This window comes from Ranitomeya imitator, chromosome 4, assembly GCF_032444005.1.
Source record: "Ranitomeya imitator isolate aRanImi1 chromosome 4, aRanImi1.pri, whole genome shotgun sequence".
NCBI classification, from domain to species: Eukaryota; Metazoa; Chordata; class Amphibia; order Anura; family Dendrobatidae; genus Ranitomeya; species Ranitomeya imitator.
In genome coordinates, this window is record NC_091285.1 from 421,488,576 (window position 1) to 421,512,955 (window position 24,380).

General features: G+C 41.6%; 1 protein-coding gene across 2 annotated transcripts in view; it reads right to left on the reverse strand.

Moving 5' to 3' along the window:
- SND1 (staphylococcal nuclease and tudor domain containing 1) overlaps positions 1-24,380 on the reverse strand; it is a 980,965-nt gene that overhangs the window by 826,347 nt on the left and 130,238 nt on the right. The gene's annotated exons all lie outside the window — the stretch shown is intronic.

Genomic DNA, 24,380 nt, shown 5'->3' on the forward strand with positions numbered 1-24,380 from the left:
AATCGAAAAAGCAAAACATACTTCACCTCTCTGCTCAATGTCTGGTCCTCTGCAGAATGTGCCATCCTCTTCAATCATCTACATTCTGCACTGTGTAGGCCTCTGATTTTTTTCTTAACCCCATGTTTATTATACTATGAGGTCTCTCGAGACGCCAGAGCATAATAACGTACAAATGATTTGCAGTGAATAAATTCCATGTGTATCAAATTTTCTGGACAAATTCATGCTAACGGTGAAATTTGAATTTCAGCATATTAGCTCCTCGACACTGTTCATGTCCACCTACATAATTGACTTTAAAATAAAACCATTAACCTAAATAGCAAAACTTTTTTTTTTTAACTAAGAATAATTTATGCTATACAATAAATAAGTGCATAAACAAAATGTTCTTCAACTTTCTAATACTTAAATTTTCAATATGCACATTTGAATGTAAAAGAAGTGTACTAATTTATACAGGAAATCTGTATAGACCAAGGCAGGATTGCAAGACATGTTCACCTTTCAGCATTTTGTTCAGTATTTTACAACAGTATTCATACACTAATAGCAGATTTTGGGTACAAATTCAAGAAGTGAAATTATTTCCATTATACGTTTTCTTTATTGGTTTCATATCTGGTTGTGGCTTAGGCTAGGTTCACATTTGTTTAAGCAGCCCGTTCAACACATGCGTTAAACGGACAGAGTTAACGCAAGTGCCGAAATGCGATCGCGCTAGCGCAGATAGAGCTAGCAGATGCTCTATCTGCGCTAGTGGTGACGGACCCGGAAACGCTGCAGCCCGCGTCCATGGGCCTGTCACTCAATGATGGCATATCGCTAGCGCACGCCCATTACGACATGCGTTGGCGATGCGCCCGAAATAGGGGTTAATGGCAGTGTTAACGGACTGCATTACACTATCCCATACAGACCAGTGAGGTCTATGTGTTGCACAGACCTACCCCACTAAGGGTTATCTCATGAAACATTAGATAATCTAATGCTGCACCGTTTTTTTGCATGTGCATGTTTTATCTACCCTTTCTCTCCCTGTATCTGCTTGTGTCCAATAAACTTTTGTACTTTATATAACACTTGAGATATTTGACATTTTGTCCTTGGGTTCTTTTGTGGTTATTCTCAATAGTTTGCGTATCTGGGAATGCATGGAGAGGTGAAGGGATGTTTCTGTTGAAGAAAACTACCACCCAGTCAGAGAAAAACCCAAACCAAAACTAAACAAAAGAAGGAGAGCAGCACCTCCAGTGGCTCAATAAAACAAGCATTGTATTTAGCAACCCCATAAAAAAGACAAACAGGGTTAAAAACAGACGCTTTCCTGGCATCCAGGACTATGAGTAAAGGTGTCCTGGATGCCTGAAACACATCAGTTTTTTAACGAGTTTTGTCTTTTTTATGCTAAATAAAATCCTTGTAATATTGAGTCATTGGAAGTTCTGCTCTCCCTCTCTTTCCTTCTATTGTTGCTGTGCTGGAGACATGGCACCCACTGATTTCTCTACCAAAACTAAGCAAAATGTCCATTAGCTGGTAGACACTGCACTCATTTACTGTGCTCCTCATCTGAATTATACTAACGAATCAAGGGATAAAATCACACTGTATGAGGTCTGCAGAGTCCAGAAGCCGAACTCCCAGCTAATTCAAAGCACTAGAAAAAAAATCTAAACTTTACAAAATTCCTATCCAAGTAGATGTGCAACAAGCTATTACCTTCTAGATCATATGGGTATTTGGAAGGAGAGGTTGGATTCTGTACAAAACTGTGCTGTAGAGTGGTTTTGGAGACTTCACTGGTTTACTGGAAAGCTATTTATGTTTGGATTTTTTACAGTCTGTGTAAAAAAAAACGCAATACACATTTGAAAGTGGTATTCATTTCAGCCATTTACTTGAGCATTTATTTTACACTCATTCAGTGCATTGAAAGACAAGATGCCTAAAATACAGAGTAGACTTCGTGAACTGAAGTACCTGAACTCTATACATTACGCAGCTAAGTGCTGAATTTTGCTTTCATTAAAAGCTTGTCAGTAAAGGGCAAACATTCGCTTATCAAGTGAGAAATGGAGCGCACAGCAGAGCCCGTGTAAGGGCTGATTAATGAGGGTTCACAAGGTATAGCATTTAACCACATTAATGTGGTGACCAAATCTGCTCTTATTAGACAAACCAAACCACTTGAGCTTCTAATACTGCAGGGGAGGGAAAAATAGACATTTAAGCCAAGTGTAGCAGCAATTGCACATTTCCAAGCTTAGGATTAGCATTTAACAAATTTAAAAATAAAAAGGGCAACTAAGTTTCCACAAATAGCTAAAGGAAAATGGTATGAGATTGAAGCATGCAAATGGAAAATGTGGACAGTACTTTATACTCTGGTTACTGAGATTTCGGTAATTAATTAATTTAATTTTAATTAATTAAAAAGTTATTTCTGGGAAACGGCTTTACCGTACCTTTGTATTAGCATTTTCTATGTGGACATGCATATGGACCACAGGTAATGCTTCAGAACCATCACGTGGAATTCACATCACCTGTAGACTATGGTCACAGTTTTTTAAAGAGTTTTTTTTTAATTCTAAAAAAGCCTCATCAAATACACGTCTTGTATCTTTCTGTGCAAAATCCATTTTGCTGTTCATAAGAGCCTTGCCTTTCTTAAAAGGTTTTCAAAAAGGCCAGGTGAAGGAGGGGAAGGAGAAAAGAAAAAAAAAAAAAAAAAAAAAAAGTTTGCCACAATTTTTAAGTAGATTCTAAGGGAAAACTGCAATATCAGAACAAAAAGCTTTTCAAAAAAAATAAAAAGTCTTCAAAATAATTTCATGAAATAAAAAATAACTTCTCTAAAAACTCCTAAAAAGTGAGTGTTTATTTCAGTAGTTAACGTAAAAAAAATGTGCGAACATATTCAGCATATACAATATGAAAATTAATTATATACTGAAAGCATACTGCAGAATATGCCAGAATTTTGTTGCTAGTGCATTAAAAGTTATATTTTATTTAATGCAGTGGGCAATGGTATAAACCAGGGGTGGGCAATCAATTTTCCCAAGAGGCTGCTGTCGAGACCATGGCTGTTGTCGAGGGCCGATAGGACAAAATTAATTCTGCTTAATATTTATTTGAATTATTTTATATTTATTGTATATCACTTAATATTGAGCAGATTTAAGTATAAGAACTTCCACTCTATAAACCACACGAGCCCGCACACAGACCCCCTATATAGCGCATGAGTCCGCACAGTCCCCCTATATGGCGCACAGTCCCTCTATAGGCCGTAAGAGAGCTCTTCTATATACAGTACGAGTCCCCACATGGTCCCTCTTCATACAGTGTGAGTTCCCACACAGCCCCTTGTATACATTAGGAACCCCACATAGCTCCCTGCATAAAGTAGGAACCCCACATAGCCCCCTGTATACAGTATGAGCTCTCACATACCCCCCTATATACATTTAAAGGGAATCTGTCACCTACTTCTTCATGTATAAGCTTCAGCCACCGCCACCAGGGGCTTATCTACAGCATTCTGTAATGCTGTAGATAAGCTGCCTCCCCCCCAATGTAACCTGTAAGATAAGAAAAACAAGTTAGGGTACCTTCACATTTAGCGACGCTGCAGCAATCCAGACAACGATCCCGATCGCTGCAGCATCGCTGTTTGGTCGCTGGAGAGCTGTCACACAGACAGCTCTCCAGCGATGGCGGTCCCCTGGTAACTAGGGTAAACATCGGGTTACTAAGCGCAGGGCCGCGCTTAGTAACCCGATGTTTACCCTGGTTACCAGCGTAAAAGTTAAAAAAAAACAAACACTAAATACTTACCTTCTGCTGTCTGTCCTCCGGCGCTGTGCTTCTCTGCACTGTGTAAGCACAGCGGCCGGAAAGCACAACGGCCGGAAAGGAAGAAGACATTATTGCATGAAGATGGGAGGCGCTGGACCCGGACCTGCGGCGCCCATCAGACCGCCCCTGGGTGAGTATAATATAACTTGTTTTTCTTCTCTTTCAGGTTACATCGGGGGCTTATCTACAGTATTACAGAATGCTGTGGATAAGCCCCTGATGGCGGTGGCAGAAGCTTATATACGAAAAAGTAGGTGACAGATTTCCTTTAAACATCCCATACACATGACAAAAAAACAAACAAACACAGCACATTACCACCTGGCTCCTGCCTCTCCATGCTATGAAGTGAGATCAGTGCGTTTGCTGGCTTAGTGGCACACGCTGATAGGTGGAAGAAGAAAAAAAATATATTCACTGTTGTCTGCATGGGCAAGAGCGGTGACAGCGCGTGAGGGTATGGTGCGACTAGTAGGCCACTGTTTCAGTTCTTCGGCTGTCTCGGCCCAGACTGGAAAAGCCAGAGGGCTGCATGTGGCCGTAGGCACAGCAGTTTGCCGAGCCCTTCTATAGACTGACGTACACTTACAATGGGACATGCCAAAAGTAGTAGTCCCGTCTATGAAGGGTCTATAAATGTGCTCAGCACATCCACCTATACAGACCTTTACTTAATGTTTAGTGTACACACAAATATACTCAGTAAAAAGCTGAAGACTGTGTTCACCGTGTTTTTGATGCTGCAAATTTTCACTGCATCAAGAATACAGCATCTTACTGTTCTGGCAAAGTGGATGGGATTTATAAAAATCTCATGCCCACGGATTCATTTCTAATTTTTTTTTTTTTCATACCATAAACTGACCTGCGTTGTGTATATCAAATCTGCAACATTTCAAATTCTTTTGCAAGTACGCTGAATTTTATGTGCAGATTTTCCCTACTGAATTGCATTAGATGTGGAAAATCTGCAGGTGAAAAATGTATATGTGTTTCTACGCTTTTCCACTATGGAAACAATAATAAATGCATGTAATACACACGCACCTGTGTAAAGATTTGTCAAAGCCAAATATGAAGAACAATCAAAAATAAATTAGCTTTATTTAAAGCATGACATACTAAAAAAGGCGCATAAATTCTACAACATAAAAAAAACTCACCAAATACTCATCATGGGAATGTAGCCGAAAGTGAGCAGGTTAAAATCACAAAGGATACATTCACTCAAAATTATAATCATTGAGGCGATAATCAAAGGCATTCCTGAAGTCATCTCATCACTAGAGTTGAGCAAATTTGATGGGGTCAAGGCGTATTCGGCAACATATAGCGCTTACGGAATAAGCTGCAGAGGAAACCCAGCTTCCTGGAGCGCTCTGACTGATCAGCTGTTCGGTGCCGTATCTGCATGTGTCGCGGCTGAGAGAGCCCAACACACAGACTCTCCATACATGTGCTGTGACTGTCACAGCCGTGACACATGCAGCTGCGGAGCCGAACAGCTGATCAGCCATGATTACGGGTTCTCTCTGCAGCTTATTCGGTAAGCACTATAGCTTGCCGAATAAGAGGGAACCCGAGCAAATTCACTCAACTCTACTCAACACAACAACACGTCCATAAGCTGCTCTTAGATAGGGTAGTATAAATCACTTGACAGGTTGGCTTTAAAGGAATCTGTCACCAGGTTTTTGGTACCCTAGCAGAGAGCAGAATGATGTAGAGACAGAGACCCTGATTCCGATTATGTATCACTTACTTTCAGAACTGTGGATTCAGTAAGCCAAAGCTCCGACTCAAGACTCCTCAAATGTCCCTAACTCCAGACTCCGACCCCACAGCCCTGGTCACTACTGAGCATGTGCATAAAGTGCAGCACAGATTCATCTCAGCTAAAAGCCGAGATCCTTAGATCAGGAACAGAACAGACATTTATAGGACATTCCATAACTTTCCCAAATTATTATGAAAACATTTACAGCACATCCTGCATTATACTACTGTACCCAATGTATTTATTTTAGGAGTCAGATTTGGCCTATTTTATAACGACTCATACTCAACCAAAATTAACTACGGACACGACTCCACAGTCCTGCTTTCTTTACAGGGTGCTGCAGGTTTTTTTTTTTTTTTTTTTTTTTTACAAAACAATAGTTTACCCTGCTGCAGATACAGTAGTTCTCTAAATGCTGAGCTCTGCATAACCTCGCCCACAACACAATGTCAGCTTTATGTGTACGCTGTGCATAAGTAGAAAGCTGCCAATCAGTGGTGAACTATGGCAGTAGGCAAAGTAGTCCGCTACTGATAATCTACTGCGGAGAAAACAATGATTTTATCAAATTAACCCCTTAGCGACCGCCGATACGCCTTTTAACGGCGGCCGCTAAGGGTACTTAAACCACAGCGCCGTTAATTAACGGCGCGGTGGAAAAAGTAAATAGCGCCCCCCAGAGTCGGATTTTCTCCGGGGTCTCGGCTGCCGGGGGTAGCCGAGACCCCAGACAACATGATTCGGGGTTTTTTTTTTTACCCTCCCCGCATTTGTGATCGCCGGCGATCGCAAAAAAAAAAAAAAAAAAGCGATCTCTTTTTAATTTCTCTGTCCTCCGATGTGATCGCACATCGGAGGACAGAGAAAAGGGGTCCCAGGTGGCCCCCCAATACTTGCCTATCTCCCCCGGTGCTCCTCGTGGCTCCCGGTGGGCGCCGCCATCTTAAAAATGGCGGGCGCATGCGCAGTGCGCCCGCCGGCCGGCCCCGCGAGAATCTTTGGGGTCTCGGCTGCCGGGGGTAGCCGAGACCCCAAAGAGCATGATCGGGGTCGGTTTTACCGACCCCTGTTTTGCGATCGCCGGTAATTAACTGTTTACCGGCGACCGCAAAAAAAACAAAACAAAGTAAAGTGTAATTCTCTGTCCTCTGATGTGATCGCACATCAGAGGACAGAGAAATAGGGGGATTCGGGGACCCTACAATACTCACCTGTGTCCCTGGATCCTCTTGCTGCTCCTCCTGGCCGCCGGCAGAAGAAAATGGCGGGCGCATGCGCAGTGCGCCCGCCATCTGTCTCCATCTGCCGATCGGCAGGAGAACAGCAGTTGGGGCTAAAATTAGGGGTAGGGTTCGGGGTAGGGTTAGGGCTAGGGTTAGGGTTAGGGCTAGGGTTAGGGCTAGGGTTAGGGCTAGGGTTAGGGCTAGGGCTAAATTTAGGGTTAGGCTTCTTTCACACTTACGTCGGTACGGGGCCGTCGCAATGCGTCGGCCCGACATACCGACGCACGTTGTGAAAATTGTGCACAACGTGGGCAGCGGCTGTAGTTTTTCAACGCATCCGCTGCCCAATCTATGTCCTGGGGAGGAGGGGGCGGAGTTACGACCACGCATGTGCGGTCAGAAATGGCGGATGCGATGTACAAAAAAAAGTTTCATTGAACTTTTTTTGTGCCGACGGTCTGCCAAAACACAACTGATCCAGTGCACGACGGACGCGACGTGTGGCCATCCGTTACGATCTGTCGGCAATACAAGTCTATGGGCAAAAAACGCATCCTGCGGGCACATTTGCAGGATCCGTTTCTTGTCCAAAACGACGGATTGCGGCGGATGCCAAACGACGCAAGTGTGAAAGTAGCCTTAGGGTTAGGGTTGGGGCTAAAGTTAGGGCTAGGGTTGGGGCTAAAGTTAGGGTTAGAGTTGGGATTAGGGTTAGGGTTTGGATTACGGTTGGTATTAGGGTTAAGGTTGGCATTAGGGTTACGCTTGGGATTAGGGTTAGGTTTGGGATTAGGGTTAGGGTTGAGATTAGGATTAGGGGTGTGTTGGATTTAGGGTTTTGATTAGGGTTATGGTTAGGGTTGACATTAGGGTTGTTTTGGGGTAAGGGTTGTGATTATGGTTAGGGTTAGGGATTAGGATTATGGATCAGGTTGGGATTAGGGCTAGGGGTGTGTTGGGGTTAGGGTTGGAGCTAGAATTGGGGGGTTTCCACTGTTTAGTTACATCAGGGGGTCTCCAAACACGACAGCCAATTTTGCGCTCAAAAAGTCAAATGGTGCTCCCTCCCTTCTGAGCTCTGCCGTGCGCCCAAACAGTGGGTTACCCCCACATATGGGGCATCAGCGTACTCGGGATAAATTGGACAACAACTTCTGGGGTCCAATTTCTCTTGTTACCCTTGTGAAAATAAAAACTTGGGGGCTACAAAATCTTTTTTGTGGAAAAAAAAAAAAAAAAAAAAAAAAAATATATATATATATATTTTTTTTTTTTTTTATGACTCTGCATTATAAATTTCTGTGAAACACTTGGGCATTCAAAGTTCTCACCACACATCTATATAAGTTCCTTGGGGGGTCTAGTTTCCAAAACGGGGTCACTTGTGGGGGGTTACTACTGTTTAGGTACATCAGGAGCTCTGCAAACGCAACATAACGCCCACAGACCATTCTATCTAAGTCTGCATTCCAAAACGGCGCTCCTTCCCTTCCGAGCTCTGCCGTGCGCCCAACGCTACAATGGAAAATGGAAACGCTACAGGTCTTGGAAAATGGTAACAGATGCAAAAACTTTTTTTCCCCCACATATGGGGCATCAGCATACGCAGGATAAATTGGACAACTTTAGTGGTCCAATTTCTCCTGTTACCCTTGTGAAAATAAAAACTTGGGGGCTACAATATCTTTTTTGTGAAAAAAAAAAATATTTTTTTATTTTCACGACTCTGCATTCTAAACTTCTGTGAAGCACTTGGGCATTCAAAGTTCTCACCACACATCTAGATAAGTTCCATGGGGGGTCTAGTTTCCAAAATGGGGTCACTTGTGGGGGATTTCTACTGTTTAGGCACATCAGGGGCTCTCCAAACGCGACATGGCGTCCGATCTCAATTCCAGCCAATTCTACATTGAAAAAGTAAAACGGCACTCTTTCTCTTCCAAGCTCTGCGGTGCGCCCAAACAGTGATTTACCCCCACATATTGGGTATCGACGTACTCAGGAGAAATTGCACAACAACTTTAGTGGTCTAATTTCTCCTGTTACCCTTGTGAAAATAAAAATTTGTGGGCAAAAAGATCATTTTTGTGTAAACAAAAGCGATTTTTTTATTTTCACGGCTCTACGTTATAAACTTCTGTGAAGCACTTGGGGGTTCAAAGTGCTCACCACACATCTAGAGAAGTTCCTTAAGGGGTCTAGTTTCCAAAATGGTGTCACTTGTGGGGGGTTTCCACTGTTTAAGCAGATCAGGGGCTCTCTAAACGTGACATGGCGTCCGATCTCAATTCCAGCCAATTCTGCATTGAAAAAGTCAAACGGCGCTCCTTCACTTCTAAGTTCTGCGGTGCGCCCAAAAAGTGGTTTACCCCCACATATGGGGTATTGGCGTATTCAGGAGAAATTGCATAACAAAATTTATGGTTACATTTCTGTTTTTACACTTGTGAAAATAAAAAAAATGGTTCTGAATTAAGATGTTTGCAAAAAAAAGTTAAATGTTCATTTTTTCCTTCCACATTGTTTCAGTTCCTGTGAAGCACGTAAAGGGTTAATAAACTTCTTGAATGTGGTTTTGAGAACCTTGAGGGGTGTAGTTTTTAGAATGGTGTCACACTTCATTATTTTCTATCATATAGACCCCTCAAAATGACTTCAAATGTGATGTGGTCCCTAAAAAAAAAAATGGTGTTGTAAAACTGAGAAATTGCTGGTCAACTTTTAACCCTTATAACTCCCTAACAAAAAAAAATGTTGTTTCCAAAATTGTGCTGATGTAAAGTAGACATGTGGGAAATGTTATTTATTAACTATTTTTCGTGACATATCTCTCTGATTTAAGGGCATAAAAATACAAAGTTTGAAAATTGCAAAATTTTAAAAATTTTCGCCATATTTCCGTTTTTTTCATAAATAATCGCAAGTAATATCGAAGAAATGTTACCACTAACATGAAGTACAATATGTCACGAAAAAACAATCTCAGAATCAGCGGGATCCGTTAAAGCGTTTCAGAGTTATAACCTCATAAAGTGACAGTGGTCAGAATTGCAAAAATTGGCTCGGTCATTAAGTACCAAATTGGCTCTGTCACTAAGGGGTTAAGTAGCTCGATAAGTGACACATTGCTGGAATTAGGGTCTCTACCACCTTATGCTGCTCTCAGATTAAGTAGCAAAAAACCTGGTGATTTCCTTTAAGTATTTATCGATGCAAACAGAGGAAAGAAGTTATACAGTTTACTGACATCAACATAATGTAATAAATGCAGCTTCTAAAATGGTAAACAACGTGACTTGCAAGCCACAAAAAAGTCAGAAGTGTCCTGTGCATTTCAAGTAGCAGTCTTAATTGGTTTAGAAGCAGGCAGAGTTTACAAGGAGTTGATGAGTGACCTAATGGCAAGTTATTAGGACATTAGAAAATCCAGAACACGCTGCAAAACAAGATCAGGTTGTTGGAAACTCCTTCATTACTTTGCACTTTTCTGCCATATTTGTGATCGTAAAATGACAGGAACCTCAATAGAACTCAAATTACTTCAGTCAGTGACATGCCGGATCTGCTGTGTGAATGATTCAGCACAGGGACATGACTGCGGGGGAAACGGATGCAAATGTGAACATGGCACTTAGAAGAAAAATCCCCTGAGTCACTGCGGAATATTTGTTTTCCAATTAAAAATCTAGGCTGAGATTTTCCAAGCTGTAATCTCCATTCCTATGGGTGAGGGTCAATACATCAGGGCTGCGCACATTTGCTGCAATACACTGAATATCTGCGGAACTCTCAACCGCACCTGTAATTAACCATCAACACCAACGCAACTAGACTAGATGGCGGGCATGCCAGTTCTATGCCCTCAGCTCAGAAACCTTACTATGTCAGAGACTGAAAAAAAAAAAGAAGAATCCCTAATCCTTAAGAATCAAACATACATATAGATCATCTCCACAAAAGATATTCTTAAACCCCAAATCTTGTACACAAATAAGGAGAGAAAAAAAACAACTAAAATCCATCATCTGACCACCTAACGAGGGAAAGGATATAGGATTTATTTTAAAGGCACATGGGTTGGAAGAAAGAATCAACATGACACCAAGTTCATATCGAATCTGGAGAATACAGCTTATGGGCTAGATCTGTGTTTTGTTTATTAAGATATTCACACAAAATGAATTTTCTGAAACAGCCATGCCATGCGGCAGTTTGTCTTCATTTGGAGGCAGAAAAATGGAGCAAGCTGTCGGCCAATTATATACCTCCCTACTGATTCCCTGCATGCGAGGAACTCATCAGGAGGACTCAGACTCTCCGCCACCACAGCTAGCAGGCCTGCAAGCCACCAATGTATGAACACAAACAAAAACCGAACAACCTAACCAGGCAATGCTGACTACTTAAAGGGAAAGTGCCATCTGTAAATAACCTACTGATTAAAACATTTTATTTGGATGTACTTTTTAAATTCAATTCTCCATACCACTATAGTAAATATAAGATATAATATAAATGAACAATTTTTAGATTTTTCTACCATTTACACACTGGCCTATAAGTCTGATAACAGACTCATTCTTCTTGCTTTTTTTGCAGAAGAATTTTCATTGGTCTTATCAACACCAGCAACATTACATTGATAGAAATCACATTCATACACAGCATTCAATACAAAAGGCGATTGTTAAAGCTCAGCTCTTCACTCACTTTTACAATGACTTTTGTCCAGAAAAACGTCTATTCAATACAATAAGGTAAGAAGCAGTCTACTGTGGCTGCCGGAAAGAACAGGATGTTTGTCTCATAGCACACCTTGCGGCCAGCGGGAAAGTAGCGAGACCTTTGTTTCATCATTAAAGCACCACTCCAGTGTTTTGTTTTTTATTTCAGCGCTGGAGTGGTGCTACCTACGTACGTTCCCAGAGCCCAGTATTTTTATCGCCAGTCGCCTTCTTCATCACTTAGGCTACGTTCACATTAGCGTTGCGCCGCCGTGCGTCGGCGACGCAACGCGCGACGCACGCTAAAACGCGTGCGTCGTTTTCCGACGAAAATCGGACGCACAGAAAATGCTACATGTAGCGTTTTCTTGCGTCCGACGCTAGCGTCGGAAACGACGCACATGGCGAAAAACGCCACCAAAACGACGCACGCGTCCCCTATGTTAAACATAGGGGCACGTCGCCGCTGCGTCGCCGCTGCGTCGCCGGCGCAACAGCGACGCACATTGGCGGAACGCCAATGTGAACGTAGCCTTATCGGCGCTGGTCTTCTGCAGGTTGTGACTTGTCTTATTGCTCCAATGCTTGCTGGGCGCACCAGTAATCACTACTCAACGTAAGTTGGCAGGCGCCAGAACAAGGGTCTCAGACTTCCACAGACAGATTGTGACCGTTACCATTGACTTCTGGCCAGTCACAAGTGTCGGTCACAAAATGGTGGATCAGGACTGGAGTGGTACCGGGAACAGCTGAAGGTGATTGGTAAGTTTATTACTAGGGGCAGAACTTGGATTAGTGGCACCGCCACAGCGCTGAAATAAAAAAATAAAAATAAAAAACACTAAGAAAGCAAAAAGCATTTAACCTCTTAGTGACAGAGCCAAATTTTTGAAATCTGACCAGTGTCACTTTATGTGGTAATAACTCTGGAATGCTTCAACAAATCCCAGTGATTTTGAGATTGTTTTTTCGTGACACATTATACTTTATGATAATGGTAAATTTAGGTTGATATGCTTTATGTTTATTTATAAAAAATATCAGAAATTTGAAAAAAATGTTAAAAAATTAGCAATTTGCAAACTTTGAATGATTATCCCTTTAATCCCGATAGTCATACCACAGCAAAACATTAATAAATAACATTTCCCACATGTCGGCTTTACAACAGCACCATTTGCAAAATGTTATTTTATTTTGTTAGCATTTTAGGAGGATTAAAAATGTAGCAACAATTTAAATTTTTTTTCAAGGAAATTTACAAAATGTATTTTTTTAGGGACCTATCCATGTTTGAAGTGAATTTGGGGGTCCTATATATAGGGAAATCCCCACAAGTGATACCATTTTAAAAACAGCACCCCCTGATATATTGAAAACTGCTGTCAGGTCGTTTGTTAACCCTTCGGGTAAATTTCAGGAATTAATGCAAAGCGGCATGATAGGAATGAAAATATGTATTTTTACCACCTAAATGTCACTAACTTCTGAACAGATTACTACAGCCGACAGACTCTAAGGCCGCTATTTGGTCATGAATTGCCATGGCAAACATCAGGACCACTAAATTATGATCTGAGACCACCAATTGGGATAAAGAGGAAGCTCCCACAGTCTGTTAACCGTTTATAATGATGTAGTCACTATTGACAGCAGCATCTAAGGGGTTAAATAGATTTGGACGGTGCAAATACTGATCATGGCTGATGCAGCAAGTTGTCAGCTATAGTTGACAGCTGACAGCTACTGGATTGTCACCTGCATGGGGATATAAGTCTCTTATATCTCAGGTCAGTTAAAAGGCGTATTGGCGGTCACTAAGGGGTTAACTCCTAAAAGGAGTGGCTAATTTTTCATTTCATTATCAAGTTGATAACATTAAAACCAATAATGATGATTGTCCAGATCAGTATGATTACCGCGATACCAAATTTGCATAGATTTTTTTCTTTAAGTGATTAAAGAAAAAACCTCACAAGTTTGTTAAAACAATATATATATACTAGATGGCAGCCCGATTCGAAAGAATCGGGAGTCTAGAATCCATATATACTTTATTTATTCAAATGTAAGAATAATACAATTAATAAATAATAGTAAGAAAGAACAAAAAATGGCTGCACTCACCAGCTCTTGACAATTCTTGTTATTAAAGGTACAGTTACACAGGATCCATGAACATGCTTATGAGGGGAGGGATGAAAGACATCAGACTTAGCACGCGGTTTGCGCTTACGTGCGGCATCGGCGGCTTTTCGCTCTGCATCATTACCATACTTTATATCAGACCTGATCTTGCGTGCACCATCATAAGCTTTGGACTCTGTGTCATTAGTATACTTAAGTGTCCATGCGCTTGCATCTATCCTCTGTACTCTTGTTAGCACGCTGTTTGCGCTTACGTGCGGCATCGGCGTCTTTTTGCTCTGCATTATTAGTATACTTTCTATCAGACCTAATCTTACGTGCGCCATCAGCAGCTTTGGGCTCTGTGTCATTAGTATCCTTACTATTAGAGCTCATGTTGGCTAAGCTAAACAGCTTTAAGCGTGGTGGTGGCAAACAACAGGTTAATAAGAGGCAGTGTCAGGTAGTAGGAAAATAGCCAGTTAATAATAGGCAATAGTTCTTTGCAGGAATGCAGATATTAATAAATAGGCAGTTTATATTGCAGAGAAATTGCTGGGCAATAATGGACAATGTCCTTATGTGGCAAATAATAGAGCAATATACCCAATGTGGCAAAAAAGAGGTTAATAAACGGCAGTCTCTCAGTATAACAGTCAGTGAATAATAGGCAGTATATGGAGAAAACACCAAACAAAAGTTCAAAATTGGTGTGAAAATGTCACTGAACCACTTCACAACTAAATATATATAGTTTTGGTAAATGGTATTATCATTTTTTTGACGAAATTCGGCAGGAGCTTGAAGAGCAACGTCACTGGGCCCGCCTCCACGCAGTAGAAACTTGCTGTGAGGTAAAAATTCAAAAATCACACCAAAACGGCGGGCGGAGTGTGTCACAGTACGGCACGTTTCTGATTGGTCGCTCGCAGCAGGCGGCAACCAATCAGACACTGGACACTGTTGACGTCACTTATCTCCGGACATTAGCTCCGGACAAAGCCACGGAAGTTGGCACAAATTGCAGGAAGTAGTATTCTAGGCAATTATATATTAGATATACACACACATATATATACACATATATATATATATATATATATATACACATATATATATTTCACTTTGTGTTGCCATTGTCCTGGATCTGTAATGTTTCTATTTTTTCATCCTTCTTTTTGGGGAGGCGAGTTGACTGTTTTATTGATATCAATATAGGGGACATGCAGAGTTTTCAGAACATAATTTGTTTATATTTTTTTTTTTAGAGAAAAGGTGGTGACTGAAAAAAAATTCTGGCTTTTTTACATTATGTTTTTTCACAGGTTAATTTTATATTTCGATAGACTGGGCTTTTACAGACGCAAAATGAGAAAAAAAACTTGGAACTCAAGAAGAATTTTGGTGTAAAGAAGAAGATTCTTTCATGTGCATCCACAATGATATAAGTTTGAATGTTTTCGGTCCACATCCGGACCTTCATCAGAACAATTTCACTGGTATAGTAGGTAAAGCGTGTATAGGATCAGTGTTGGCTCCATCTGGAATATTCAAGTGGCCTGGATGTAATAGGAGATCCTGTGGATGTCAGCGCACGGGGAGTACGGCGGAAGCTGCTCAGAGAGAAGCGCCTCTTTTTCTTTTACAGACGCAGTTATACTAGATCTTTATTTTTAAAAGGTAGAAAGGAGGGTCAATTTAAATTTTTATATGATTTTTGGGGTTTTTAAACTAAATTCTTTTTAATTAAATTCTTGATTCTCCTTTAGGGGAGTTAAATCTGGGGTATATTGCAGTATATAATGAAAATGGAAGTTTCCTATGAAGCTTAGCCGTTGGCTAGGCTTCACAGGACTATCAAAATTGCAACCATGGGAGCCTTAAGGTACCGTCACACATAACGATATCGTTAACGATATTGTTGCTTTTTGTGACGTAGCAACGATATCGTTACGCGTGACAGCGACCAACGATCAGGCCCCTGCTGGGAGATCGTTGGTCGCTGGGGAAAGTCCAGGACTTTATTTCGTCGCTGGATCTCCCGCAGACATCGCTGAATCGGCGTGTGTGATGCCGATTCAGCGATGTCTTCACTGGTAACCTGGGTAAACATCGGGTTACTAAGCGCAGGGCCGCACTTAGTAACCCGATGTTTACCCTGATTACCATTGTAAAAGTAAAAAAAAAAAAACACTACATACTTACATTCCTGTCACGTTCCTCAGCGTCAGTTTCCCTGCGTCCCCCAGTGTCAGCGCCGGCCGGCCGTAAAGCAAAGCACAGCGGTGACGTCACCGCTCTGCTTTCCGGCCAGCACGCTTACACAGTGCAGGGAAGCTGAGGCCGGGGGATGCGACAGGAATGTAAGTATGTAGTGTTTGTTTTGTTTTTTTTTACTTTTACAATGGTAACCAGGGTAAACATCGGGTTACTAAGCGCGGCCCTGCGCTTAGTAACCCGATGTTTACCCTGGTTACTCGGGGACTTCAGCATCGTTGGTCGCTCGAGAGCTGTCTGTGTGACAGCTCTCCAGCAACCACACAGCGACGCTGCAGCGATCGGCATCGTTGTCTAGATCGCTGCAGCGTCGCTTAATGTGACGGTACCTTTAGGCAAAGTGTCTATGGTATTGTAGCTCAGCATTTAATCACTTATTTATCACTACATTTACGTCCACTGATCCAGCATTTATCTCACATCCAATTGATGATCAATGCTTCAGGCTGTTTAACCTCTTTAACACTGGAATAAAATAATAAAGTGAACCAACCTGTCAATAGACGGAAGATATATGTGTATTACACACACACACACAAACACACACACACAGACAAGTATAAGTTTGGCACCCCTGGTCAAAATTACTGCTATTGTTACTGTGAACAGTTAAGCAAGATGGAGATGAAATTATCTTTATAAGGTCTAAAGGGTAAAGACGACACATTTCCTTTGCATTGTAGGGGAAAAAAAATATATGTAACTTTTTCCATTTAAAAAAAATACAAGGAAAATGGGCAGATGCAAAAGTTTGGGCACCCTTGGAGATTTGAGTGCTCAGATATCTTTGACCAAAGATTCAGACCTTAATTAGCCTCATAGGCTATGTGCACACACTGAGTAAAATTTCTGCACCATTTCTGCAAGAAAAACGCAGCTGCAGAAATGCATGTTTTTGCCCTCAGTTTTTAATTGATTTGAGTGAAGACAATGGTGAAAAACGAAGGACAGAAATGCATAAAGAACTGACATACAGCAGTTTATTTTCGGCAGATCAAAAATACTCATCGTGTGCATGACACTTTAGGTTTCTCATTCACTTTGCTGGCATTAAGTTTTGTCACAAATCCATGCAAAAAAAAAAAAAAAAACACAACAAAAAAGCACCAAATCTGAAACGTGTGCACCCAGCCTTAGGCTATGTGCACACGTATTCTGGTCCACTGGTCCAAAACCGCTGCGAATTTATCGTGGACTTACCGCGGTTTTTCTGCAGATTTCACTGTGGTTTTACAACAGCGATTTTCTATTGGAGAAGCAGTAAAATCGCTGCGGAATCTGCAGAAAGAATTGACATGCTGCGGAATGTAAACCGCTGCGTTTCCGTGCGTTTTTTCCGCAGCATGTGCACAGCGTTTTTTGTTTCCCATAGGTTTACATTGAACTGTAAACTCATGGGAAACTGCTGAGGACCCGCAGCTGCGGAAACGCTGTGGATTCGCAGCGTTTTCCGCAGCGTGTGCACATACCCTCAGCGTTTTGGCTTGTTCATGGTCATCGTTAGAAAAGGCCAGTTGATACAAATGTCCCAGCTTAAAGACCCAGCCTTTAACCCCTTAAGCCCCAAGGGTGGTTTGCACGTTAATGACCGGGCCAATTTTTACAATTCTGACCACTGTCCCTTTATGAGTTTATAACTCTGGAACGCTTTAACGGATCTTGGCGTTTCTGACATTGTTTTCTCATGACATATTGTACTTAATGATAGTGGTAAATAAACGCAAGTTATATCGAAGAAATTTTGTGAAAAAAATGGAAATTTAGCGAAAATTTTGCAATTTTCCAACTTTGAATTTTTATGCCCTTAAATCACAGTCGTGTAAAATAATAAGTAACATTTCCCACATGTTTACTTTACATCAGCACAATTTTGGAACCCAAATTTTTTTTTTGTTAGGGAGTTATAAGGGTTAAAAGTTGACAAGCAATTTCTCATTTTTACAACACCAATATTTTTTAGGGACCACATCACATTTGAAGTCATTTTGAGGGGTCTATATGATAGAAAATACCCAAGTGTGACACCATTCTAAAAACTGCACCCCTCAAGGTGCTCAAAACCACATTCAAGAAGTTTATTAACCCTTCAGGTGTTTTACAGGAATTTTTGGAATGTTTAAAAAAAAAAAAATAACATTTAACTTTTTTTCACTAAAATTTTACTTCAGCTCCAATTTGTTTTATTTTCCCACGGGTAAGAGAAGAAATTGGACACAAAAAGTTGTTGTGCTATTTGTTCTGAGTACGCCGATACCCCACATGTGGGAGTAAACCACTGTTTGGGCGCATGGCAGAGCTCGGAAGGGAAGGAGCGCCGATTGACTTTTCAATGCAAAATTGACTGGAATTGAGATGGGACGCCATGTCGCGTTTGGAGAGCCCCTGATGGGCCTAAACATTGAAACCTCCCACAAGTGACACCATTTTGGAAAGGAAACCCCCCTAAGGAACTTATCTAGCTGTGTTTTGACAGCTTTGAACCCCCAAGTGTTTCACTACAGTTTATAATGCAGAGCCGTGAAAATAAAAATTATTTTTTAGCCCCCAGTTTTGTATTTTCCCAAGGGTAACAGGACAAATTGGATAATAACTATAGGGGTCGAATTTCTCCTGAGTACGCTGATACCCCATGTGTGGGAGGAACCACCGTTTGTGCGCATTGCAGAGCTCGGAAGGGAAGGAGAACCATTTGGAATGCAGACTTAGATGGATTGGTCTGCAGGCGTCACGATGCATTTGCAGAACTCCTGATGCACCTAAACAGTAGAATCCCCCCACAAGTGACACCATTTTGGAAACTAGACCCCCTAAGGAACTTATCTGTGTTTTGACAGCTTTAAACCCCAAAGTGTTTCACTACAGTTTCTAATGCAGAGCTGTGAAAATAAAAAAAGTCATTTTTTTTTTCACAAAAATTATTTATTAGCCCCCAGTTTTGTATTTTTCCATGGGTAACAGGAGAAATTCGACCCCAAAAGTTGTTATCCAATTTGTCCTGAGTACGCTGATACGCCATATGTGGGGGAAAACCACCGTTTGGGCGCATGGCAGAACTCGGAAGGGAAGGAGCGCCATTTGGAATGCAAACTTGGATGGATTGGTCTGCAGGCGTCACGATGCATTTGCAGAGCCCCTGATGCACCTAAACAGTAGAAACCCCCCACAAGTGACACCATTTTGGAAACTAGACCCCCTAGGGAACTTATCTAGATGTGTTCTTTAAACCCCCAAGTGTTTCACTACAGTTTATAACGCAGAGTTGTGAAAATAAAAATAAATTTTTTTCCCACAAAAATGTTTTTTTTAGCTCCCCAAATTTTTTATTTTCCCAAGGGTAACAAGAGAAATTAGACCCCAAAAGTTGTTGTCCAATTTGTCCTGAGTACGCTGATACCCCATATGTAGGGAAGAACCACCGTTTGGGCGCATGGCAGAGCTCGGAAGGGAAGGACCACGGTTTTACTTTTTCAACACAGAATTGGCTGTGGTGGGAGGTGGAGCCGCGTATTCATGACTGTAATCGGTGGCCCCACGTGACCGGTCATACAGTGGAAGGTGTGGCCAGGACAGGAAGCAGCGCCAGCCAGCGAGGGAGCCGGGTGAGTATTTTAAGAACAGCGGGCGGGCGCACAGGGGGTGGGAGTGGGGTGGGGACATGGATCTTTATGTTAAACACGAGAAACAAAAAAAAAAAAAAGGAATATTGATATCTTCTTTACAGCAAACGCTGCTGCAGAGAAGAAATGAATCGCGGCTTCAGCACCAGATGCAGGGGACAGCGCTAAACTTTAGCACTGTCTCCTGCACGGTGCGTGTGGTACCCAGTGGGCACACGTGTGCCGCCCGTGTGCCACACTGATGTGCCACAGAAACGCACGGGCACGGATAATTCCGGTACCGATTTTTCCGGTACCAGAATTATTTGGACGTGTGGGACTGCCCTAAAAGATGCTTTTTATTGCAAGAAATATTTTTTTGCGTTACCACATTTTGAGACCTATAATTTTTCCATATTTTGGTCCACAGAGTCATGTGAGGTCTTGTTTTTTGCAGGACGAGTTGACGTTTTTATTGATAACATTTTCGGGCACGTGACATTTTTTGATCGCTTTTTATTCCGATTTTTGTGAGGCAGAATGACCAAAAACCAGCTATTCATGAATTTCTTTTTTTTGGGGCAGTTTTATTCTTCGGGTCAGTACGTTTACAGCGATACCTCATTTACATTATTTTTCTATGTTTTGGCACTTTTTATACGATAAAAACTATTTTATAGAAAAAATAATTATTTTTGCATCGCTTTATTCTGAGGATTGTAACTTTTTTATTTTTTAGCTAATGATGCTCTATGGCGGCTCCTTACTTGCAGGACAAGATGACGTTTTCAACGGTACCATGGTTATTTATATCCGTCTTTTTGATCGCGTGTTATTCCACTTATTGTTCGGCGGTATGATAATAAAGCGTTGTTTTTTGCCTCGTTTTTTTATTTCCAAAGACATACTGATAGGGATTCTAGATTGTGAGCCCCATCGGGGACAGCGATGATAATGTGTGCAAACTGTAAAGCGCTGCGGAATATGTTAGCGCTATATAAAAATAAAGATTATTATTATTATTATTTATTTTTTTGCAGTGTTCACTGAAGGGGTGACGCGGCGATACTAAATATGTGTACTTTTATTGTTTTTTTTATTTAGATAAAGAAATGTTTTTATGGGAACATTATTTTTTTTTCTTTATTTAGGAATTTATTTTTTAAATTTTTTTTTACACATCTAAAAAAAATTTTTCAACTTTTTTACTTTGTCCCAGGGGGGACATCACTGTATAGTGACAGATCGCTGATCTGACACTTTGCAGAGCACTGTGTCAGATCAGCGATCTGGCGTGCCCTGCTGCTTGGTAACAGAGCCTGCTCTGGACCCGGAAGTACTCCCTGCAGGACCCGGAAGTACTCCCTGCAGGACCCGGAAGTAGCCCCGTGGCCATTTTGGATCCAGGGTCTGCAGTGAGGAGACGCTCGGTACAAGGTGAGCACTACGCCTTGTACCGATCGTTTCAGGGAAGCCCGCAGGGAGCCCCCTCCCTGCGCGATGCTTCCCTATACCACCGGCACACCGCGATCATGTTTGATCGCGGTGTGCCGGGGGTTAATGTGCCGGGGGCGGTCCGTGACCGCTCCTGGCACATAGTGCCGGATGTCAGCTGCGATAGTCAGCTGACACCCGGCCGCGCTCCCCCAGTGAGCGCGGCAGATCGCGTATGAGGTACTATCCCATCACTGGGAATTAAGTCCCAGGTCACCTTGACGGGATAGTATGTCATATGGGATTAAGGGGATAATCTTATGCCCAAAATCAGCAGTTATAGATTCTTCTAAGCAGCTGCCTAGCACTTAAAATGAAAATGTTGAAGGCCCACAAAGCAGGAAAAGGCTGTAAGAAGATAGCAAAGGGTTTTCAAGTTGCCCTTCCTTAGTTCAAAATGTAATTAAGAAACGTCAGTTAACAGTAACAGTGGAGGTCAAGATAAGGTCTGGAAGACCAAGCAAAATTTCAGTAAGATCTGCTGGTAGGATTGCTAAAGAAGCAAATCAGAAACCCTGCTTGACTGCAAAAGACCTTCACAAAGATTTAGCAGACTCTGGAATTGTGTTACATTGTTCTACTGTTCAGATACACCTGCACAAATATGGCCTTAATGGAAGAGTCAGCAGAAGTAAACCTCTCCTGCGTTCTCACCATAAAATTCAGCGTCAGAAGTATGCAAACAATAAGCAGCCAATCCCTGCTTGTGTTGCAGTTGTCAGTCTGCGGAGACTCAAATATATTTTTCGGGCATACCGAAGACACTCGGTTAGCAGACCAGCATGCTCCGGTAACACATTATCCGAGCATGTTTGCTTATCACTACTCATCACTAAATAACATTCTTGCCAACCTACATCACATTTTCACATTCATGACAAAAAGACAAAAGCAGCAGACAGTAATGACTGGCAGAGAGCAGATTGTCGTCACGCACAGACACTACTGTCCAGGCTTACCCTACGCATGTAGGATACCACAATTGTGCTTGCGATGTTCTTGCGCACCTTGCAATACACTGACTAGGGAAGTACTTTGCATGCTCATAACTGTCTGAAACTGGACTGCAGACGGACATCATTAATAGTAACATTGTACTCACATTGGTAGAATGAGAGGACTTCTACTGATGAATTAAATAAAATAACTTTCTAAGGTACCTGAAGTATTGCTGTTTTTTTAGTGTTCTACAATATAAACTAATAATGTTCAAAATATCTTTAGAACGCATGATAAAACCCTGGCCAAAATGTCTGACCTCTGGAAACAAATAAAAGACAAGGAAATATTTTTAGCATGGGAGAAGCTAGGTAAATGGAGATCATATTATGGGAGTTAATAGACAAGCTCGCAAAGAGATTGCACACAACATTACCTGCCTTATAATGGGCTTTGTAATGGTGTGATGATACAAGCAGCATCATTACTGAAAATCAGATAAAACAGTAACAAGGAATTACTCTTATAAAAGAGCCGAGGACCATAAAACACAAAGTCCAATGTTAAGAGCAAAAGTAATGTTAGGGAGGGAAGTACAAAGTCAATAGTCTTTTTTAAACAAGTGATTTAACAAACCCTTATTTTTAGGCATGAATAAACTGAGAGGCAAGAACATTGACTCAGAATGTGACTCTGGTTACACACAAGTAATAGAAATTAATGACTATCGAGGAGAAATGATCGTAGATAGAGTTACAGCAAGTCATACAAAAAAGGCATTTAAGATGCTGTACAACGCCAAGATTTGTAAGAGATGCAAGGAGAGCAGTTTAGGAGAGGCTGTTAAAGCATATGAAACGTGTAGAGGGAATTCAGTGTGATAGCCAGATTAAAGTACTATCAAGAAGGTGTATAGCATAGTGGCAGTGAACACTTATTTGCAGACTGCTGGATTCGGAAAGGCAATCCTCCATTGTATGTTCCTTGCCTTGAATAGAAGCCCATTAATACACACTGCTCCAGAAGAGAGATTCAGCGATATACCGGGTTAATGCTTTCGTTCCTATTGTTACTTCTGCCTGCTTGTTTGTGGATCGTGCAATCAAATACTATGGTGTACAATGTACGGTATATATGGAGGAGCGCACAAAACAATGTGTTTTCATAACCCAGGCACATTCTGCTAAATACATTTGTAAAGGTTTGCTAGGAAACAAAACATATATTGATGTGTTGCAATGTGCGGTATTTTCGCCATATATTCTAGACAATGGCATTTAATTCAATGGATAGAAAGAGCATTGAGAAGTTAAGAGTCAGTTCAAAGGCCAGCAACTATGTTAGAATACATGATAGAAGAACTCTCCTATAATGAGCGGTTGGAAAAGTTGGGTTTGTTTAGGCTATAAATGAGTTCACCTTTGAGGATTCTATTTTTCAATGCATACATACATGCCGTATATACTCGAGTATAAGCCGACCCGAGTATAAGCCGAGACCCCTAATTTTGCCACAAAAAACTGGGAAAACGTAATGACTCGAGTATAAGCCTAGGGTGGAAAATGCAGCAGCTACTCGTAAATTTCAAAAACAAAAATAGATACCAATAAAAGTAAAATTAATTAACACATCAGTAGGTTAAGTGTTGTTAAATATACATACTGAATACACCCCATATAATGCTCCATAAAGTTTATGATGGGCTCGATAAGATGCTCCATACAAAAATATGCCCCATATAATGCTGCACAAAGGTTGATTATGGCCCCATAAAATGCTCCATAGAAACATTTGCCCCATATAATGCTGCATAAAGGTGGATTATGGCCCCATAAGATGCTCCATAGAAAATGTGCCCCATATAATGCTGCATAAAGGTGGATTATGGCACCATAAGATGCTCCATGGAAACATTTGCCCCATATAATGCTGCACAAAGGTTGACTATGGCCCCATAAGACGCTCCATAGAAACATTTGCCCCATACAATGTTGCATAAAGGTTAATTATGGCCCCATAAGATGCTCCATAGAATAATAGGCCCCATATGCTGCTGCAGCAATTAAAAAAAATATGACATACTCACCTCTTGTCCTGAACAGGCGGGGACACCGGCGATATTCACCTGTCCCCGTTCCATGGCCGCGAGCCGCTGTGTCTTCTGGCTCTCTGCAGTGACTGTTCAGGCAGAGGGCGAGCACTTACCACGTCATCGCGCCCTCTGACCTGAATGTCACAGCCAGAGGACGCAGAAGACTGAGCCCTTTGGTGGAACGGGGACAGGTGAATATCGCATTGCTCACCCTCTCCCGTCATACTCACCCTCCCGGCGAGGTCCCTGCTTCTCTGA